The sequence below is a fragment of the Triturus cristatus genome, chromosome 3_1 (genome assembly GCF_964204655.1).
Source record: "Triturus cristatus chromosome 3_1, aTriCri1.1, whole genome shotgun sequence".
Lineage (NCBI taxonomy): Eukaryota > Metazoa > Chordata > Amphibia > Caudata > Salamandridae > Triturus > Triturus cristatus.
This window is the reverse complement of record NC_140583.1, coordinates 763,199,574-763,222,619: the sequence shown is the minus strand read 5'-3', so window position 1 is coordinate 763,222,619 and position 23,046 is coordinate 763,199,574.

Genomic DNA, 23,046 nt, shown 5'->3' with positions numbered 1-23,046 from the left:
GATTTCTTTTCTGCTGTGCTGCCCTGCTGCCTGCTGCCCTCCTTGCATGGGAGTGAGAAGGACTGGACCTGCATCTCTCCAGCCCAGAACGAAAGTGATTCTAATGGCTAGCTGGCTGGCCTCCTGTTTGAAGCCTCAGGGACATCAAAGACTTCCAACCCATCTGCCTACAGCATCTGGACTCTGCATCTGAGAGTCTTGTCCTGCCAAGTGGTGCAAATCCAGTCCTGGGCCCTTGGAAGTGCGTATAAATAGCTCCAACTGCCAAAATCCATGCATCAATGCCACTGCGCTGCTTGGAACCGGTGCTTCTCAATCAATGCCGATGCAGTGTTGCTGCTGCGAGGACAATGCATCTTTAACGGCGGCAACGCATCACCGCTGCTTCGAGGATCCAGAATGTTGCATCGCCGACAGTGTGGTGCATTGCTTTCATTCCCATCGCATCTCTGACGTTGCGCGGCTAGAGTCGACGTATCTCCTACATCCTATGGATCAACGCATCTCCTCCTTTGCTCCTCACATCTCGACATCGAAGCAACCGTGAACCAAGGTACTGTTTCAGCAGACCAAGGCTGGACCCTGAATTCAGCCCGCACTCCATCACGATAGGCCTGAACTTTTGGATTTGACCCTGTATAGCGCAACCAGATAGTTCCGTTTGGGAATTTAAGCTTTTAAGCACTGCATTTCACGATACTCTTTAAAAATTCCTAACTCCGGTTCTACTTATTGGATGATTGTTGTTTTGGTTTTGTTTTGTTCATTGAATTAAGTTCTATTTGTCTAACCAGGTCTGGTATCTTTTTGTGTGGTGTTTTCACTGTTTTACTGACTGAAGTGTTGTACAAATACTTTACACATTTGCTCTTAAGTTAAACCTGACTGCTTTGTGCCAAGTTACCAGAGGGTGAGCACAGATTAATTTAGGGTGTTTATCTGACTTACCCTGACTAGGATTGTGATTCCCGCTTGGACAGGGTGCATACCTCTGCCAACCAGAAACCCAATTTCTAACACCTGTATATTTTTATTTCCCAGAGGGCGAGGAGAAAGACGTGCCAGAAAGACACCCTGAAGGCTTGTAAAGAGAATATCCCATAAAGCTATTGTGAAGAGAATCTTTTTTTTGGGTTATACCGTCCAGGGGTTAAAGGCAATAAAACTACCTAATAACCCACACTGACTCAGAGTCATATCTGACAACCCGTTATATGGTCTATCTAATATTAATAATGTAACATGTTGCTTGCAATGGAATTTGTATGTGTCATAAATTGAGATGTTGCTACAATTTGTGCTGCAATATAAGAAGAAAATATTGTTAGTTTACTTTTGAGTCCTGCGCATTTTGAACTAAAATAAATGGTACCTAAAAACACGTTTAATTATCTAAATGAAAAAAAGTGCTTATAATGTATTTTTTTGTTTTTGTTTTTCTGGAGCTATATTCTTTTTGGCACTTTGCTAGAAACCACGTGAAGAAAATAAGATTGCCACACAAATTATTGTCATATTTTTCACTCAACTATGCAATTAACTTCTTTCAGACAATTAGCCCCTTGCAATCAATCTTTGTCTTGGGATAGAAGGAGTACTAGTTTCTGTCAGCAAGTAGTACAGTGATGGTGGTACAGAATTACATACAGTCTCTTTCTGCAAATGCCTGATTATATTGATCTCTGTGAAGGCGGGATTTCCAAGAAGCAGGTCATCAGCTATGTACCATTGTGTACAATGATGTGAGGATCACTTCTGGCTCTAGTTGAGTGCGTGCAAGGATTGGCTCCAGGAGGCATAGGACTCAACTGTGCCAACTGTCAACTGAGTTTGTTTACTGCTGGTGTCCTAGTGTTCCCATATTACTGTTACCATAAACTGAAATCCAAGCCTATTCCTTCAGCAGTTTCTTCTTAAGGTAGCAATGGCAGGGAAGTTCAAGTCTCCTTCAGGTAGACAATGTGGGTTGGAAACTCAGAACTCAGCAATGCATATAATAAAACACAGTAATCATTATCCAGGCAATGCCTTTATGCTTATATGTTTAATGCACACTCACAGCTAATTATTACATGTAAAATGACAAACATGTACAGAATATACAATTGGCAAAACAGTATAGCAATCAGTGAATATGTTCTTGACCGGAATACCAATTTAAACCCCTTTAAAGGATGTGGGGGCAGATAATTTGGGTTCAACTCACCTGCCCTAAATATTTGCCCTAAAGAGAAACTAACCCCATAAATCAAGTTTGCTCAAACTGCAAGGTACCTAGTGAAAACCTGTGCACCTGCAGCCCTGTAAGGGAGAACCACAATAGTGCCTTAAACAGACAACATCATCAGAATTTGGCTTTTCACAAGGCATTAGGCCTACAATTTCTTCAGTGTCATACTGTGTCTTGTAGTTGATACCCTCAAGTGTCTTGTAGCTTATATTCTGCAGGGGGGAATGTGGAATGGTCAGGGGACTATGACATAGTGGGGGTTCCAAGGCGGTTGGGGAGTTGAGCTGTTGGTGTCTGGCTGTACAGACACAGGTTTCTCTACTGCTATTAAAGTAAAAGATATTCACACCATGAAGCCTCCGTGATTATTCAGAAGCACAGTACAACATTTATTGGCGACAGGACGGGATCAGTCAGACACCTGCGGTCCCGTGCGGCCGAGGAATCCTGTGTTGCAGACTGATCGACTAGTGAGGTAGGTCCTTAACTCTTTTTACTGTGTCTTTACATTGGGGTTACAACCGTGGGCTACCATCACCCAGTCAGCATCATCTGTGAGTTATTTTGAGTTTTGAGAGAATTTTTTTTTAACCCTCATTACTCGTACTTGGGTGCGTGGAGCAACTTTCGTATACTGAAGGCCCGCGTGCTGCCGACTCATGCCCGTGTGCATGCATCGCAGTTACCGCATTCTAGGCAAGCTCCATGCATTGCTGACTCATGCCCATGTGCACACATTGGAATGGTACTGTGAGTGAGCGCCGCAGCACAACCCGCTGAGCTAACACTTACGCACCAAGTCACTTGGTGCGTCCTGTCGCAATCATCCATCAGTTTTTTCCTGTCGCCTCATGCAGTTCTCCTTTATGCTAAGGATCATAGAGACTCGATTAGAGAGTTAGACAATGTGTAGACACTGCCATCTACTGGTTCCTTGTGGAATTACACGTCAACTATAATTCTGGATTTGTGATTAATATTGGCCATTCCCACTCCATACAGTTAAAGGGAAGAACTTTTAAGACTTGCATTTTTTTTGTTGCTCTCTTCTTTCTAATCACCATGAGTATCAGCCAATCAGTAGTGGTGCCTCCATTATTTTTAATGCAACAGGGTGACCCACCCATTGAGTGGGAAGACTGGGTGGAAACCTTTGAGAAGTATTTGGTGGCATTAGGAAGATCACATTTCTCACCACTAAGAAGGAAAGAGTATTATTAACAGGGGGTCCAGGCACTGAGGGTCAACATATTTTCAAATATTTACCAAAGGTTTATGAGGACAATGGTGAGGTAATGGAAGATGTATACAAAGAAGCAAAGTTGCGCCTGCAGAAACGCTTTGCCAAGACGTTGAATATTGTCATGCAGAGTTACGAATTCCACACTCAACTGCAGAGACTCAATGAATTGGTGGATGAATTTGTAGCTAGGTTGAGAGAATTGGCCATGAAGTGTAAATTCGGGCCCATGACAGATGATCTCATTAGAGATCAATTAATTATTCAATGCAACAATAAGAAAATCAAGAACGTCTTTGGGCAGCCTGCAACCCAACTTTAAATGATGCTATAAAAATTGTCAAAGTAGTGGAAGAATCAGATAAATGCATGAAGGAAATGCAGAAGTTGGGTGGTAGAGGCAATGCTGATGAGTTGGAAGTGGATAACGATTTGGATTTAGTAGCACTGGTAATGAAGAAGCTAGGCGTTTCGGTGCGCCTTTTAACAAAAGTGGAAGTTCAAGATCCACAGGGCCGCTTGGTGTTTTTCTACACAGAACAAATCTGCTAAACATTGTTTGTTACAGATGTGGCAGCAGTTTTCACTTAGGGGACTCAAAGTCTTGCTTTGCCATTGGAAAAGAGTGCCGTAGTTGTGGAAAGAAGGGTCATTTTGCTTGTGTGTGCAAGTCGGCCAACAGAAGGATTGCTTTAATTGAGGGCTCAGGAGAAGTCATGGATCACAGAGTTCTTATGAGAGACTCAGAGGGAATCGAAAATGTTGAATCCGATGAATCCAAGGGACGATCACGCCCCAAAGCTGACTTCTGTGTGGATAAGAAAGTGACTTTGATGGTTGATTCCATATCTTTGTATACCATCATTCTCAAACAGCTGCATGATTTGGTGTTGCCAGGATATAGTGCTGAATTCCCCGGATGTTGTGTTGAAAGGATATCAGGGAGCTAGTATTGAAGTGATGGGGTTCTTCAGTGTGAGGATTGAGTGTCGGCATCAACACACACAAGGGAAAATGTACGTAGCAAGTGAGGGGCCACCTATACTTGGTTGGCCCCATCAGTAAGATTTGCACATAGTAGAGAATCCACAAGTGGCAGAACAGGTGATGGTGGTGGATGAGGGTAATGTAAGTGGTTTACTAAAACAGTTTGCACCAGTCTTTCACAACAAGTTAGGTGTGGCCAAGGATTACACACATAAAGAAGTATTGAAGAAGGATGCCATTCCGGTGACGCGTGTTGCTAGGAAGGTTCCAGTTGCTATCAGGTCCAAAGTAAAAGGAATAATTGACCAGATGGTTAGTGACGGGGTCATTGAACCCGTAGAGGAGGTGCAGTGGCTATCTCCGGTTGTGATCACGAAGAACACTGATGGGTCCTTGAGGTTTTGTGTTGACCTCCGTAATTTCAATCATTGTGTTGTCATGGATCATTTCCCTCTGCCTAACATCACGGAATTCTTTTTCTTGTTAGCTAGTGGGAAGTTTTTTTACCAAATTCGATCTTAAGAGTGCCTATCATCAGGTAATGTTACACCCAGATTCGAAGCATTTAACTGCTTTTGTTATTACTGAGGGGGTGTTTCAGTTCAACAGATTGCCTTTTGGCTTGTCCCCCATGGCAAGCGTGTTCCAAAGACTTATCTCAAATGTGTTGTCTGGTGTCAAGAACGTTATATTTTTTCAGGACGACATTTTGATTTTCGGTGACAGTATCGATACACACAATTACATTTTGTGCAAAGTGTTGGTTATACTTTTGGATGCAGGACTTACTTTGCGTAAGGAGAAGTGTAGATTTTTGGTACATGAGGTGGAGTATTAAGGGTATTTTATTTCATGTGAAGGGGTGAGAACAAAGATGAATCTAGTGAGTGCCATAGTTAAAGCAAAAACGCCAAATGACAAGGACAAGTTGCGTTCATTCATGGGGATGGTGGAATATTATTCTAAGTTTGTTAGAGATTTTGCAAGTAAGTCTGAACCATTGAGAGAGTTGCTCAGGGAGGGGAGGAGATTTTAATGGGAGAGCTCACAGCAAAAAGCATTTGAATGAATGAAAGATGAGATATCCAATGCTGATACATTAGTTCCTTTCCAATGCAATTGGAAGACAGTACTGACAGTAGACACCAGTGCAGTTGGCTTGGGTGCTATCTTATCCCAATTTCATGGTACGGTGGAAAGGACTATGGCCTTTGCGTTCTGTTCTTTAACAGATACTGAAAGGAATTAATCTGTCATTGAGCGGGAGGCCTTAACTGCTGCATGGGCTACCAGTCATTTTCGTATGTTTATTTGGAGTTTGAAGGTAATCCTCAAGACTGGTCATAAACCTTTACTCAAAGTTCTGGGACCGAATGGGACCAGAAATTATTCTGGATGGTTGGCTAGGCTGGCGGTAAAGATCAGTCAGTCAAATCCACTTTATCTGGTTAATAAAAACCATAAAAGTACACATCATATAACATATAAAACACCATTAGATAAGAATCATATTAAAAAATCTTAGGCACCACAAAATTAAATATGATTAATAAAAATCTGAGCAAAAGCGTCTTTGAGATTACTCTAAAATAAAAAGAACAATCAAAGGCAATTCTTCTACACTCATGTCATAAAAAGGTACTCCTGAGTTAAAACGGCAATCATTTAAATCATATTTCATCGTAATTATGAAAGAGCTGCAACATTACTGGGCATAATGAGTCTTTTCCTTACCCCAACAGCCGCAACTAAAATACTAGCAATATTAAAAATCTCTCAAGTGTCATTCAACATCTGAAGGTGCACTAAAGCCGGACGTACCTGAGTTAAACCTTTTCCATTTAAAATAGGCAATAAAACTTTCTACGAATTTCATGGAACTGGTCACAAAACATAATAAAGTGCATTGTGTCTTCGGTGGAGAAATTATCACAAAGTACAAGGATCTTAATCTTTCACCATGCTCCAACCCTGCTGTTCGGTCAGTATGCAATATAGAAGATTACATTGATGCAAGAATGTGACTTCACAGTGGAGTTTCTTCGTGGTAGGAAGAATAAAGTAGCAGACTGTTTATCTAGATTGCTTTATAAACTTGGTGAGGAGGGCGACCTGGTCACTGAAGAAATCGTGGCTAATGTGGAAGACATGTTGGAAGATTTGCATGGTGCTGTCTCAAGGGAGGAATGGATGGAATCCATGGATAAGGGTGATGAGCTCAAGGCAGTGTCAAAAATCGTTAAGGGCGTCGTTCTGAGAGAAAGCACGTACTCTGACACCATCAGACCTTATTATATGGTAGTGAAGGAATTATGTTTGAATGGAGACAAACTGATTGTGAGGGGTGAGAGATCTGTACCCCCAGCAGTAGTTAGGGACAAGTTGATGTGGTTGGCACACAAGGGCCACATGAGTCAAACGTTTACTTTGAAATGGTTGAAGGAGAACTTTTGGTAGCCCAAGATGGATGTGGATGTTAAGTTGTGGGTTGAGAAGTGTGTACAGTGCATTATCTGAGGAGAAGAGGGTGAGGGTTGGTGTGGGTGGAAAAGAGGATTTCCAGCACATGTCAGATGTGGATTTAGTTTGGGAGAAAGTTAGTTTAGATTTTATTGGTCCATTTATGTTTTTGCCTGCGCAGGAGAGATTTGCTGCCGTTTTAATGGATGCAAGGTCCAGGTGGTTTGAGGGGGTAGTTTTGAGGAATGTGAATACTAGGTCCACCGTTGTCATGTCAGAGGATATCTTTAGAAGAGCGGGTGTGCCAGTCAGATCAGTTACTGACAACAGCACGCAGCTCACTTCGGCTGAGATGAAAATATTTTTGAGAAGTTTGGGTGTGAAGCATGTCTGCACATTACTGTACAACCCACAAGGTCAATGGACAAGTGGAAAGGATAAAGGTTGGTGAGAGGGACCATGGAGGCGGCTGGTAAAGTGGGTGAAAGTGTCCACAGTGTGATAAAGGACATGTTGTGTTAGTATTGCACCACTCCCAATGCAGCCACAGGAAAGACATCCTTTGAGAGGACGAGGGGCAGGGAACCAGGTACAAAATTACTCCCTTCGTGGTTGCTTGAGGGGAGTGAGGGGCAAACGGTGGGGGTGGGAGTGGTTCCCGATAAGGATGGTGTGATAGGTGTGGGGGATTGGGTCAAGGTGAAGCCAGGCAGAGTGAGGACAGGTTTGTCCAAGTTTCGAGGTCCCTATAAAGTGAAGATTGCGGGACGCAACTGGGTGAGATGGATAATGGACAAACTTGGAATTTGAGAAGAGATGCTTTGTTCCAAAAAAGAGGGAGCGTTCACTCTCCGTTGGGTGAAACTTTTGAGCCATGCTCGGGCTGGTTGGCGATGAATGATGATGATTTCCAAGCAACCTCAGCGGACAGGATGTAGAGGTCAGAGAGGAACATGTTGCTGCTCAGAGGGGGGTGAGTAGATGTAGCAGACCTCCAAGTTGACTGGGTGATTTTGTTTGTGGGTAGATGTGGTGATCGTGGCACGTTTTGTTGGATCGTGTCTGGTCGGGGTTCCACCGAGTCAGTCTGTTTTGTGTGTGTCTGTTAGGGGTGCAGTGTGGTTTGCTGGGCCCTGTCCGAAAGAGAGGGGATGTGTTATACTGTGTCTTGTAGTTTATACCTTCATGTGTCTTGTAGCTTATGTTATTCGGGGGGAATGTGGAATGGTCAGGAGACTATGACATAGTGGGAGTTCCAGGGCGGTTGGGGAGTGGAGCTGTTGGTGTCTGGCTGTACGAACACAGGTTTCTCTACTGCTATTAAGGTAGAAGATATTCACACCACAAAGCCTCTGTGATTATTCAGAAGCACAGTACAACAATCAGATTCCTAAAAATGTTAACAAAAGACCTATTGCCTTCAATCTTTCACACTGTACATTACCAGCCTACTGGATTTATCATTACCATCAGGCTTTTTCTAGAGGACTACTACACATTTCAGGCCAGACCTAATAAAATATAGTGGAATAATAACAAAAAGGATTTCACCAAAAAATATGAACAACATTTTAGATAGATTCAGTTTTCTTTAAGAAAAGCAGCCGCATACACTTCATGACTTGTTTCTAGTGTTGCCAACACAGGTTGCTGCTTCACTCAGGACTTTCACAAAATGTACACCCCAGATGATGGCTTTACACAGGTGTCCTGCTCCTTCTGAGTACCTGTATTCTCACTCCTGAGAGTCTTATGCCAGCCAATTTCTTCAAGCCAAGGAGCAGTCTGGACCCTGCTAATGCTGCCTTGTGACCACTCTGAATGTTTGGTGCAGGTGTTCCTGTGCCTCGGGACACCACGGGAAATTTGCAAGAGCTCCACATGAGCATATCTTTCAAATGCCATAACTCTGCAACTGCTCTATCAACCTTAAATGCACTCTGCAGCATTTAATTCTACAGAACAACCTCTCACAGATGGTCACCATTCTTTGATTTTCCTACACATCTGCTGTCTTCTTTTCTACTATGTGAGTACGCCTTTTTCCTCGAAACAGATGGAGTGCCCCCAGCTGGGTTTGGATCAAAGTATTGTGCATAGTTCTCTAGTCACCAGGCTACTGGGCTGATGGATCTAGTAGACAGGCTCTCCTCTACGGGTTCAGTCCAGCAATCCCTTTTCTCTAGCAGGCAGTACCTGAGTCTTCAGACAGTCTACAACTCTGCTTTCAGAGGTCCTTCCTTTGCAGTCCCCACCTGGAGGAAAGGCCATTAATCAAAGATCCTGACTCTGGAGATCAAGTAACTCCCACCTACAATGCATCGTGAACCCCCTAACTGGTTAGTTGATGTGGGGTTCTACTCAGTGTTTATCATAGTTTTATACATATAGATGCAGATTTTAGAAATCTGTATTTGGACCTGGTATCAGGCAGTTCCTAATATTTTGTCTCCTAGTTTAAAATTGGCCAAACTAACATTCTTTGTCACAAAAGCTTGTCAGGAAGTGGAGGGGGTGGTAGGGGTGGGTACCCTGACAGCAGAATCTGAGACAAAGGCACAGAAGAAAGAGAGGCCTTTTGATTCGGGTAATTCAAACCCTTAGACAGTCCAATGGTTCCTCTCTACGGCTACACCTACGACTAACTCTTCCTTCCCCTCTTACTAGAGCTCTCTCATACAGGAGGACCAGAATGACTTAGACTATGGGAGGACTAACTACCTTACAGAGTGGCGGCCATCTTAGATTGGTCAGACACTCATCAGTTTGAACCCTTCACAACCCTTCACAGTCCTAAATCTCCTTTCCACGTCATCTCTACCTTCCCCTTTCTCATGAACTCCCTCTTATTAACGGATCAGAACCATCTAGACTATGGGAGGATACTAGAAGTCTCATGGAGCTCCCACAACGGTGGCCATCTTGAATTGCAATTTCACCAGTCACTACCTCTCAACCTTAGAAAAGGGTTACATAATTTAGAACCTCACTTGCTAAGACTTTTATTGGAGCCATCGCAAGGTCTAACCCAAGAAGGGAATGGCCCCTCAACTTACTAGATGTCAAGCACCCCTGACCTATATACACCTGAAACACTACCGCTCAAACTCTTTCTCCATCACCTACCTCACCAAGCTCTCAGCTAATGCCACCAAAAACTTCAAACATAAACTGCTCAAGCAACACCCAGAAACACTTGCAGCTGACTTTTATTACAACACATCAAAAGGTCAAGAGAAAAGCGATCCCATCTTGTACACGGCCCTCCCGGAGAAATGGAGAACAACCTGGCAAACTACCTATGTATAACTAATACCTCCAACATCCCTTACGGCCAAAAACTCTCAATCTCCTACTCATTCAATTTTAAAGGCAACACTACCATAAATATATTCAGAAAAGGAAATGTCATGATTCAAGCCAACAACACCAACCTGTGCTCATTTGAATCCTCATTCCCAAAGCTATGCAACTCCATCTCCCATTCCCACAACAATCATGCCGAAACCCATCACTAGTCTCAAGTTCCACCGTCGATATTATTGAACACAAAACACACCAGAAGCACATTCTCCATGTCTACCTTCAATGTACACTCTGCCACCACACCATACGCTTCTGCTCTCGATACCTCTACCTCCCAGGACCCCATCACAACCCCATGCTCATTTGTCATGGAACGCTCAGCCAGACCTCACATAGCAGCTAGACTTACTCCGACAACAGCCCCAATCAGACACCCATCCCTACAACCCTATTAACAACCCTCCCCAACCAACCACTCCCAAACTTTCCTTCCACACTCTCCCACATCACTAAGGATAAAGACCAAGAGGTACCTGCCCCTGGAACCCCCAACCTAACAACCATCACCCTTACAACAGCAGAGAAATCACAACGATGCACTCAGAACGTGTACCCTATGCCCCTCCTCACGTGGAAGAAACATGTGACAACTCAACTCACACCCCTAATAACCTACTAACCCCAAGCCTAGAACACCACACACATGAAAACTCGCTCCTCAACTCCTCCACACTCTCGCCAATGATCCTTATGCCCTTGAGGGAAATAATGGAATGACAAACTCACATGGAAAGGCAACTCGAGTTACCTTCTCCACTGAACCATATATCCATAATTGACATAACCAACCGTTTAACTCACATGGAGAATCAACTCGATAAAATAACATGAGATAGCAACAACATCCTCATAATCCTCAAAACCTACCCTGCATACGATCGAAACTCTAACCTCCCCTCTACCACCATCACCAGCCAACCCCTACGTCTATCTCAGGTCCAACTGAACAGCTGCCACACAACTCCCATCAACAACCAATTGCATAGGCTGAAATGAACGAGCCCCATGATGACTCTAAGGGAGGCGATGGAGCTAGCGAAAGTATACAACCCTACAACATTCCCAAACACCCTCACCTCTAAGATCGAGGTGATCAATGGAATTGGCAGAGACCTAAACCTCGCGTGGCCCGCCAGGACACCAGCCTAACAATACATCAACATTCCTATGGCCCCCCTCCACCCAGAAACACAACAGCAGCAGTACGAACTGCATGCTCATAAACTGTAGATCAGCGACCAAGCAAGCAACAGAGCCGGCTAAACAATCCTGAACTACAACATTGACAATGCATTCATCACAGAAACTTGGCTAAGTGAATCCTCTTACCCTATCCTCAACCTTCTAGTCCACCCAGGTTTTTCCATAATGAAGGACAGGGAGGTCCAACACCTTCTCCTAATCAACATTTGAATATTTCAGCACCACCATAACGCCAAAAGGCAATAAAGTGACAAAATGTCACCTCTTCTACCATCCACCAGGAAACAGGCTGTACTTCGGCAAACAACTGTCAGATCTGATAAAGCATTGCTCTCTCTCTCCAATGCAAACAACATAATCCATGGGGACATCAACCTTCAATAGAATGACGAAGAGGACACACTAATCCAATTTTACACAACAAAGATTTTACCCAAAATTGCAAAGGACAAACGCACAACAGAGGCTCAGCCATCATAACCCAAAATGAAGCAGTAAAAATAGATAACATCCTTCCATTCGACATGTCAGATCATCACATCATACTGTTTCACCTGAACCAATTGGAAGCACCTCCAAACAGATTTTGGAACATTCTCCAATGGTTGAGAAAGACCAATCAGACCCCCCTAACCGATCTAAAAGAAAGAATGATGTCTCTTCTCCCCCCACAGATGACCTTACCATTGACGAGCTTACAACCCACTACAATTTGACAATGGAAGCCATCCTTTACCAAATAGCCCCCTTGAAACTAAAAGGGTCAGATACAGGCCCTCGAGATCCTGGTTCAACAAAGACCTCAACACAGAAAGAAGACAACTAAGAGCTGTGGAAAGACTATAGAGAGCCAACCCGTCCCTAACCCATCTCTACCAGCTCAGAAGAGAAAGCAGGAAATACAAAAATCACATACTAAAAGAGAAAACCACCTTCTTCCATAGTATGCTAGATAAAGCAAAAAAAATGCCCCAAAGAGCTTTTCAACATTATCAAACAACAAACCTCTAAAACAACCAAAGGAGCCCCACCTGTCTCCAAAGAACACTGTGACAACTTTGCTAAATTCTTTGATAAAATCATGAAGATTGAATTCTCCCTAGGCTGCCACACGCAGACATCCGCTGGCAACCCTCCTCCACCGCAGAGGCTAACAACTGCCCCACTCTCTCCTCGGTCCTGTCAGCAGACGCTTCTCCATCTTTGACCACTAGACTCAAAAAGAGCCTGAGGTCCTCCAAAGCACCCAGGAGTTGGAAGACTTTCCACCCACTCACTGAAGAGGACATTTATAAAGTCATTGCAAAATCCCAACCCTCCTCACACTACGCAGACCCTCTTCAAGCCTCTCTGGCTAAAAGTCTCAACCACGCCATAACCCCTTTGTAGACCAAGATAATAAACAGCTGTCTGAGCAACAGGACTATGCCCGAGTGCCTCAAACAGGGCCAAACCACACAAGTGGTAAAAAAAACAGGCTGAGCTCAACAATTTCAGGCCCATTTCCAATGTGTTCTCACCCCAACTTAACTAACACATTAACACCAAAAACCAACTTGATTCACACCAATTGGGTTTCAGGAAGGGATGCAGCATTGAAACAGCTATATTAAATATAACAGGTGATATACATAACTCTATGGATGCAGATAGATGCTGCCTGCTCATCTTCCTAGGCCTATCAGTGGCCTTCGATACAGTTGACCACAAGCTACCTTTTCGCTACAACAACAAATCGGAGCAGATGGCATGGTTCTGCAATGGCACTAGTCATTTCTCCATAACCGCTCTCAAAGAATATAAATGACCAACTCAACTTCAGGTACCTATGCTATCACCCGTGGCATCCCACAAGGCTCAGTAATTTCACCTACACTCTTCAATATCTACATGGAACCCCTCACTATATTACTTAAACAAGCAAAAATTGCCTACCACCTTTATGCAGACAACACCCAACTCTACATCTTTGGATGGCAAAAGTCTGCTGAATGCCACTCACACACAATTCCAAAACTGTCTGACACACAACCACCTCAAACACAACCAAGAAAAGGCACAAATCCTACTTCTGTCCAACCACAGCCAATCCCATCAGATCTAAGAATGACTAAATAACCTAGAAGCTCTAAATTGCAAACTGACACATGCAGTCTGTGCCAAATCTCTGGAGATCACCCTGGATTCAAGCCTGAACATGAGCACTCACATAAAGACAACAGCAAAGGGTGTCTTCTGCAACCTAAAACGCCTCAACAAAACCAAGTCCTTCCTACCAACAAATGACCTAAAAACCACAATTCAAGTTCTAGTCCTTTCCTGACTGGACTACCAAAATGCCACCCTCACAGGCACCCCAAAATCCCACTTAGCCTCTCGGAGAGCCTCTCTAAATGCAGTCGCAAGGATGGTCATCAGAGCAAAGAGATATACAACCACATCTTCCCCTCAATGGTAAGTCTAAAGTGGCTACCAATGGAAGCACACCACTGCTTCAAGATTGCCTGTCCCACCCACAAAGTTCTTCATACCAGGAAACCAGCAAACCTCACATCCACACTCACAAAGACAGACCAAATGAGAAATCTAAGAAGGTCAAACACACTTCTCATCCCCACAAAAAAACATTAAAAAAGCCCTCTCTCACTCTTTCTCAGGCAATGTCCCTAAAATCTGGAACTCTCTCCCAGTACATATCAGAACTAAGCCCTCCTTCATGAGCTTCAAGTGACAATTAAATTATTTTGTCCTCATTCCACACCTTACCCATCCGGGAATAACATCAAACTCTTTCTGGTATACTACCTTGTTATATCTTATCTCGCCCAAGGACCCTTCACGGGCTCATCACTTGACACTTTAAGTATACCGTATTATTACGAATTGATAATGCCTTGACAATGTTGTAAAGTGCTCTGATACCCTCGGGTCTAGCCAGCACTATAGACAACTCTTTAAATTAAATTAAAATTAAAACAAGACAAAACCATCTGCAATATTCCTTTTGGGGAAGTTAAAGCAGGGAGGAGCAGAAACTGCTCCTACACTTTAACCTCTTTCCTTTTACATGAGCCTGGTCCATTTTAAAGGATCTCATCAATATTGCTACAATCCAAACCCCTGTTTTCCAGGCTGTTTCCATCCTCCATTCTGGGTACCATCCATACTTGAGATCATAAAGGCAGTCTTTTCCCCGTAAAATAAATGCACAGTAGACATACTCTATACTCACCATAATCTTGACATACATGCACATTGTACACAAACTCACTATAGGCGCCCTCTGCAACTTATCCAGAAGCTAGCAGTCCACATGCAGGTATCCTCATATTAAAATGAGAGCACTGCAGGTTAAAGTTCATAATCCAATTAAAACAGAACTCGCAGTGTATGAGACTCCACCAGAAAGGGTTATTGCAAAGCAGAGATCTAAATCCCTGAGGTCAGAAAGTGAAAAAATTGGAGTTTTGATAGGTTTGAACCCATTTTCCTAGGAGTGCAAGAGACACCGGCTTGCAAAAAGACAAGCTTCCTTCTAGGTACTAGTGAATGAAGGTTTGGAACAATGCTGAAGTCTGTGTGATGCTTGGAGATTGGTGTGATCAGGAAAAGAAGGTGAAACTACTACTGATTTTGACATGGAGGAATAGCTCTTCAAAGACTGGTGGAAGAATCTGGCAATCAATATATTTCATAGAAAAACACTGATAAGATTGATAATAAGGATATCGATGCATTTAACAATAGAAATTAACTGCCATCCTTATTAATAGAATCGCCCATTCTGAACACCACATCCACCTTGACACGCAAGTATGTAGTCAGGCAGGCCCTCCGACATAGGCCCTGGATTACTGATTGATGTATCACAGGTGGGAGGGTGCATAACTGGCAGGCAAACACTTAGACAAGAAACTCTTGATCAATTCCACAGATAGGCCCAGCGACATTACAATGGTCAGGGGAGATTCCCCCAATAAAGCACACATGGCTGGAAGGGTATGCCCGCTCCTGAAACAGCATAAAGTCAGATGTCACATGACTTAGGAACACATAGCCAATCAGTGTCTAGCACACATAGTGATCACGCGCTCCCCATGCCAGACATCTGACACATTCACCACTGGCCACACTGTGTCAACGCAAGTCAAGACCCACCTGTAGTAACCATTGACCATTATCTTATGACTCTAAAGGCAGCAACCAACATTCCTGCCATATATGGTACACCAGAAACCTTTATTGCTTCTTGTAATATTGTATATAAAGAGACTACAAACTCGATGTAAATTGAGACAGTCCTCAGACCTAGTGCCTGTAAAATGTTATCCCGGCCGAGCTGTTTCATTAAACAACTGCTCCTCTTTTTCCAACCACCTCTTGTCCTCTGTTTTTTAAGAAAATCCGATTTGAGCAGCAAGATGCTCCAGGCGCTCAAGACAGAGTAAGAAATCATTCAAATGATCTTAAAAACTGAATATGAATTATAAGATTTTTAATCAAACTTTCAAGGTTTCAAAATGGTGATTATTAAATGACAGGAGGCTACATTTTGTACTGACTTTCCTATGTGTGAAAATCAACACCCTAACTTACACAAAGACTTGGAGTAACAGCTGTGTCATACAACAACATATAAAATGATACTGCTCGCTAAACATGACACTTTAGCACAGGAGAAATATAAAACAGTTGTGATATACTTTGAGCGATGGCGTTTACCAGAAAAGGTGTACAAACCATTAGGTGAATTAAAATAAAAGATAGATTAATTTCAAAATGAGATCAAGTGACATAACAAAACACACATTAAAAGTGGTGGACATGACTATAAAAAAATGTTTACTGAGAAGACTTCTTTAATAAAACAGCCAAAAACAGAACTCGCTCGACTTGTGAATTGATCCTGGGTGAGAAACTCAACCCTTTGCTAAGGACAATAAACTACAAGAAGGTATGGAGCCTTGAATGGTTGTGAGATTCATTTCTAGGTATTCCTGTATGGCTTATATGATGGTCACTGTGAATATATGTCTTCCATATCCTGCCCAGGTGGAGTACTAAGCTTCGTGTTTCACATGCACATGTTTTTTTCGATAAGCTCTCTTTTGCCTTTTGTGACAGCCTAGGCTGCTTCTCCAGTCTGCTCCCTCTTTGGTCCAGATGCCACCACTGATTCCCATAGTGTTGCTGGAAGCTTGGGGTGCTCTTTCAGTCTTTGTACTACATGCTGCCTGACTAGAACTACAACTTGATAATGCTTCATTAGGCGTTCTACAATAGTCTATGTTGTCCTTTGACACCCAGTCACCGTTAGATGAGTTCCCATGTGAACTTCTGCAGAGCTCTCTGGTCTTTGCCAGAATGGCTTAGAGTGTGACCATAACTAATCAATAGGGGTGAACATTTCTTATTTGTTGAAATCATCTTGCCACTATACTCATGTCTCTTTTTGGCCTCCTTCTAGGGGGCAGTCAATTGTGGAGAAGTGGACATTGTACTAAGTAAGGCTAGTGTGAACGGCGATGCCTTATTAGTACCAATTTGTGTCAGTCATGGCAGCGTCTTTCATTCTCATGAACAGAGGTAAGATTCTCATTCAGGTACTACTGGTTGTCAGTTTCTCTTCGTGTTTTCATGTTGGGTGGGGCAAGGGATGGTATAATTGCATGTGCTGCTCGTAGTAATTTTCTGCCTCATGTTTTCTGAAGCGCATCCCTCACATTTCAAAGGCATATGGAATGTTTGAATTGGTTGCATATTTATTTGATAGTTCACATTCCGTCAATGAGGGGTGGAACTCGTGTCCCTCATGAGCTCATCGTGCATGGTTACAAGCATGTTATGTAGTGCATTGTACTGGACTGGTAGACACTGAAGTGGAGTCTACTGTACAGAGGATGGTGTATTACTCTGAGATGCAGATGTCCTCTGTTGACATTTTCTTATGATTCTCTCTCCCCCTTGTGAAGGAGGGAAGGTGATAGAGCATATTGTCATCTCCAGTTCTGAATGGTATGGCTATTGAGCATGTAGCATCTGGTCTGCTACACTTTGTGAACGGGGATGCATTTCTTTTTGTGGTGTAGTCTCATTGGCATGTTGATTTCTCCTGACCAATGAGCCTGTGTCATACAAGCCCGTAGGAGCCTTTTTAGCAGATGATAGTTACGATGCGAATCGTATCACCTATTTGTCCAGTGTAGTAATGAAACGTGAGCATGGGCTCCCTTCAAAGTACACGGAGTGGGCTCCCCTTCCTGGCCCACCACTTAGCAGTTTTGCTGATGGCGCCCCCTGGAGCTCAGGCACCCCCGCACCTGCGGAGGCTTATGTTACACCACTGTATTTGTGAATGAGCAGTGTACTGAGAGAACTTGGATGCCCACAGGGCTTTCACAGTTTGGATGTGATTGGAAGTTCTATCTCAGGGGATGTGTGGGATCAAAGGGTCTAAAGTCCTTGAAACAACTTATCATAGAGTTTGGTATGGCAAACACAGAAGTGTTTAGATATCTACGATTCAGACACGTGCTGCAAGTCCATGTTGAGGATGACATACAGATCCCTGGTAGTGCCTCACTAAATCATAAAGTGCTAACAGGTATTTATTGAAGAAGGTGGCATCACTGATCTATAAAACTTTAGATTAGTGAACTGAGTGGGCTAAGATCCATATGAGCAGTAGATCTATAGGAAATATAAGATTCTCAGTGTGTCAAAATGATGAAGTACCCTCGGAAAGTGGCTAGCATAACTGATTTTTAACTAACACAACTTACATGGGGTTTATTGCACCTTTACAAGGCTACATTTCATGGGGAAAATAGACATGTAGGCATCTGTCTCAGGTGCTCTGTTCAGATGGGCGATTATTTCAACAACAGATGGCCCTGCCTCACGTTCAGGGAATTTCGGGTTGTGGTGGGTGATAAGCTCAATAAGCACTGGAAAAATCAGTCCCAGAAAGTCAAACTCAGGCTGCTGGTAATATGGCAGGCTAACCACCCCAATACTTTATAAAAAAATATTATATAATTTGGGTCTGACGGTTGTCTGTCAGGATATAGCTAGACTCTGGAACATCCCTAAGTCTCCGGCATCTAACAAAATGGGACTCCAATATGGCCAGGCGCATGTGTGCTGAGAGAGGGCACAGTATGTCCCAAAAATGTTTTGGGTTCCTGAATGAAGGATACAGATAACCTTTCGGAAGAGGGCTTATTCAAACTCTATGTGCGTCCCGCGAGTGGCGAAAGTCACTCCCTGCGATGGGGATGTTTTAAGACCTATTGAATATAAGGTCCCCTCAGTATATGAAATTCTATGATTTTTTTCCTGAGATTAAATGACTCCATTGTCTAAAGCTAAAAGACAGCTGTTTTTGTAATCCATACGCATTGGATGACTGTTGACTGTTTTATGGTATAAATGAGCATAACAAAACTGTGTAAAAAAATCATGGATATCAAGTATGGGGGCCATACCCATGGGACGTATTGGAAGAGTACGGATGGAAGTTTACACTGAAAACGTGCCATTGATATTGAGTTTGGCTTGCTGTTCTCTTCTGTAAGAAACTGGAGAATTGGTTGAGGGGGGTAAAAACCCACCCCAAAAAATAATCACAGTCCATATCAGGGTGAACCACTAAAGTCACTAAATAGACTTGTGCTTGGCCCTTTTGTAGTTTGGCACAAAGCAGTCAGGCTTAACTCACAGGCACTGTGTGAATTATTTATGTAGCATTCAAACATATAATAAAGTGAAAAAGCAAAACATGAAACATCTCAAACCATTTTAGAAAATGTGTAATAAATAAAATGACACCACACTGACAAAAATCTAATAAGTAGAATCAGAGATATTAATTTTTAATGTTTTGATAAAAAAATTAACTTTTATAGAGGAAAAGTGGTTACTGTACTTTTATAGAGGAAAGTTGGCAGCAGGGCAAGCTGCAAGCTGAATCCAAAGCGGGACTCGACTATGGCAGGTTGCTGAAGCTCATGGTCTTGATGCTGTTGTTAATGAAGGTGGGAAAGCTTTTAGTGGGCAAGATTCAAAGTCTGTGCCCAGAAAGGCCTTGGCGTCAATGGGAGGCTGCTCGGCGCCAATCCCAATTAGGTCCTCTACATTCTGACCTAAAAACTTTTCTGCAAGTCTGATAATCTTAAGCGGGGCAAAACAGCAAGCTGAGGCCAACCGACAATTCGACATAGATGGCTGCGGCTTCAATGGAGATCCTTGTCTCCGTCAGTTCTCCAGGTAAAAAGTTAACAAAAAAGTTCCTCTCTGAACACCATAGATCTGTTAATGTTTAGTAGAAAAAAACTGTGAGTGAAAGTACAGTCTATAATAAGAAACTACAGGAGAAATCGGACCCAGAACTACTGGTTCCCCAGGTAATTTTTCATGTCTTAATGGACCCTGAGGGTCCAACTCATAATGGGCAGGAAGATACCCACTACCAAAGTTATTGGTTTCCCCAGTCCAGTATCAGTAACTATGATGGTGGAGAAATATTGGCCAGTTTCCTGAGTCCTCCAATTGAGGGCCTATATCCAAAGTTGAGCATTCTTGTCATGGCAATATGGGCTACCTCATGTTTATATGTTTGGTTATGTCTCTTTCTCCTTATCAGTATATCTGTGCCTGGCTCTGTGTGTTTGTGTATTCGTCTGTCCAAATATGAGTGTGTAATTCTCTTAATGAAGCAAATTGCTATGTAGTATGGACTGACCTGCCTAATCAGTGTATGTCTGATTGTGTGGGCATGTTTACCTCTCAGTAAATATCTACTTATGTCTATAATATACATGGGAGCTTACAATCCCTGTATAAAAGCCGGTCTCCAATGTGGTTATTATAGTCACACTGTGATGTTTCTATTCATCTGTGATAACGAAATCTCGTAGCTGTTCAAATGTAATAACTTAGTGCAGTTGAGATGTTGCATTCAAATGTCTCCTGCCAGTGCCAGCAGCCAAAGCGAAAGACAGGTCACAGAGCATAATTACAGCATATCTGATTTGCTAAAATGAACAGTGATCAGGAGAAAAAAGGTTTTTAGGGCAACATCTTGGTTTTAAACATCCTATAGGCCAATACAGGAATGGCAGACTCTCTATGTACACATTCTGAGCTACAACGTTTTTCAACCTGACTTACATTAAATTGATACTAACATATTTTGTGGAACAAATTACTTACTACTGTTTGATGTGTTCATTTTCGCACTACAGATTCTACTTATATTCTTCATGTCTACAACCATGTTATCTCTTTCACATGAAAGAGCAAGACACCAAGAATTTAAGCGATTTGTGAAAAGGGTGATGGTGTGAATATATAATATATGGAATAAAATACTTTCTGTAGTCCAATAAAAGGGTATTGCAAGCCACCGCTGAGTTCCATGACCTTATGAAGTAACTCCTCAGTGACTTGCAATATCCTTCTAATGTGTGGCAGGGGATATGTTATCCCATATATTAAGGTCCTCATGATTCTGCCTATATGTATTTAGGGGATGATTCAAATCTGTGACTGTATGTGTATGTGTGCCACTTTATATGTTTGTCTTTTGGTGTATATATCTATGTACCCATGCATGTAATATTTTATTAATTTTATGTTCCTGACCCTGATTCACAAACTGAACTTTGTAGTAAGGGTTGTAGTAATACAATAGTTCTAGAAAACCTCTTACAGCGTGCCGTTCACAAACTGCGCTTTTTTAGTAACTTACATTTTTTAGTAAGTCTACTGCTTTTTGGTATTCAGAAACTTACACTCTGGTAGCAAGTCCCCATCTTTATTATTTTCTATGGGAGAGAGTTGCAGTACCAGTGGTTGGCCATGTGTTGTCCTGGAATTACTACAAAACTGTAAGTTACTACAAAAGGACAGTTTGTGAACATTGAAAAGTAGTGAACTCACTTAAAAGTGTAAACTTACTCAAAAGTGTATATTTACTGAAGAGTGTAACTTACCTTTGTGAATTAGGTCCTCCGTGTTTTGACGTGTTCTGGAATGTTATTGTATGGACCTTTGTGAAAAGAAACTTAAGATTTGTCTGTATCACATTTATGTATTCCTGTTTGAGGGTTATGTTAGCAACCACGTATGTAATCATGAAACTATCAACCGTTTAATCATGTATGTATGTATGTATGTCATTTTGTATTAGCTTGAAGATTCCTATGACATCAAACATGCTTGCAAAGTCCATGGCTCCATTAGGCCCGACGCCCACAATGCACTTTTTCCACAGAACGCAATCTCGTTTTCATACCTGGCAAGGAAAGCAGACTTTTGTGAGAATAATGGGACCAGTTTTCATGCAATTGTGTGCATGAATGATATTTCTTCTCAAGGCCGTTTTCCACTTCCTGAAGGGAAAGAATCTGACACCTACACATTAGACACATTTTCGCTGAGATTGAGAAGTTTATTATGCTGCATTTGATTTGTATTGAGGGAGAAAAGGGATGTATGACAGGTTGGTTTTAAATGGATTTGAGCTCTTAGCTCCACCAAGCCATTTTCTAGCTAGAGCCCTGGTCAGTTGAACTAACAGTTGTATTTGATTTTTTTTATTTTGCTGCTTACTATTTTGCATTAAACTTTAGTTGGATTTTAGGTTTTTTGTCGTATTGTTTTTTTTTTTTTAACAATCTGTAGATGTTTCTCTTTGCATCAGTGTGCCTCATTTCACTGACGGTGTCTTGGTGTATTTACTTACATGTACATCTCTAGAGGCTTGTGTTTCTGTATTTGTCTGTCCATGCCTGTGTATTTTGGTGTGGTGACCTGAATGCATGTGGACTGTGCACAGCATACACAGAGGGGCAGATTTATGTTGCACTTGCGCCACTTTTGCGCCGCCGTTGCGTCACTTTTGTGACGCAGCAGCGGCGCAAATCCTGCGCCATGGTGCGGGGTATTTACAACGTGACGCATCTGGGAGATGCGTCACATTGTAAAGCCCTGCGCCACATGTAGGCGTTCCAGGGCAGCTGGGGGCGTTCCGGCGCAGGAACACCTCCTAAAAGTGGCTGAGTGAAATCTACAAGATTTCACTCAGTCACTTTTGAGCCCATGCTGCGTCAAAACCCTGCGCCTGCTTGAAGCAGGCGTAAGGATTGACGCAGCATTGTACAGATAGGGCCCCCCAGAACAGTGCTGGAGCTGCGTCGCGCTTGCGACGCAACTCCAGCAATGCGCCACTTTTACGGCACAGATGCGTGACGCATCTGTGCCGTTTTTGCCCCATTATGCGCCGCATTATAAATGCGGCGCATTCATGATGGCGGAGCTGGGGCGCAAAATAACTGCCGCATCCCTGCTGATATGCAGGGATGCGCCAGTTATTATAAACATGCCCCAGAGTTTGATGAATCATGGAGAATGACTACAAAACTGTTTAAATTGTATGAAGCTGGGATTTCATGTTGCATGACAGCAAGCCTGTGAAAACGTGTTCAATAATTTGGGCAAGCAAAGATTGCAGATAAAAGGTGTGGAGGGGTGCATCACCAGGGCATTGATGTTAGGA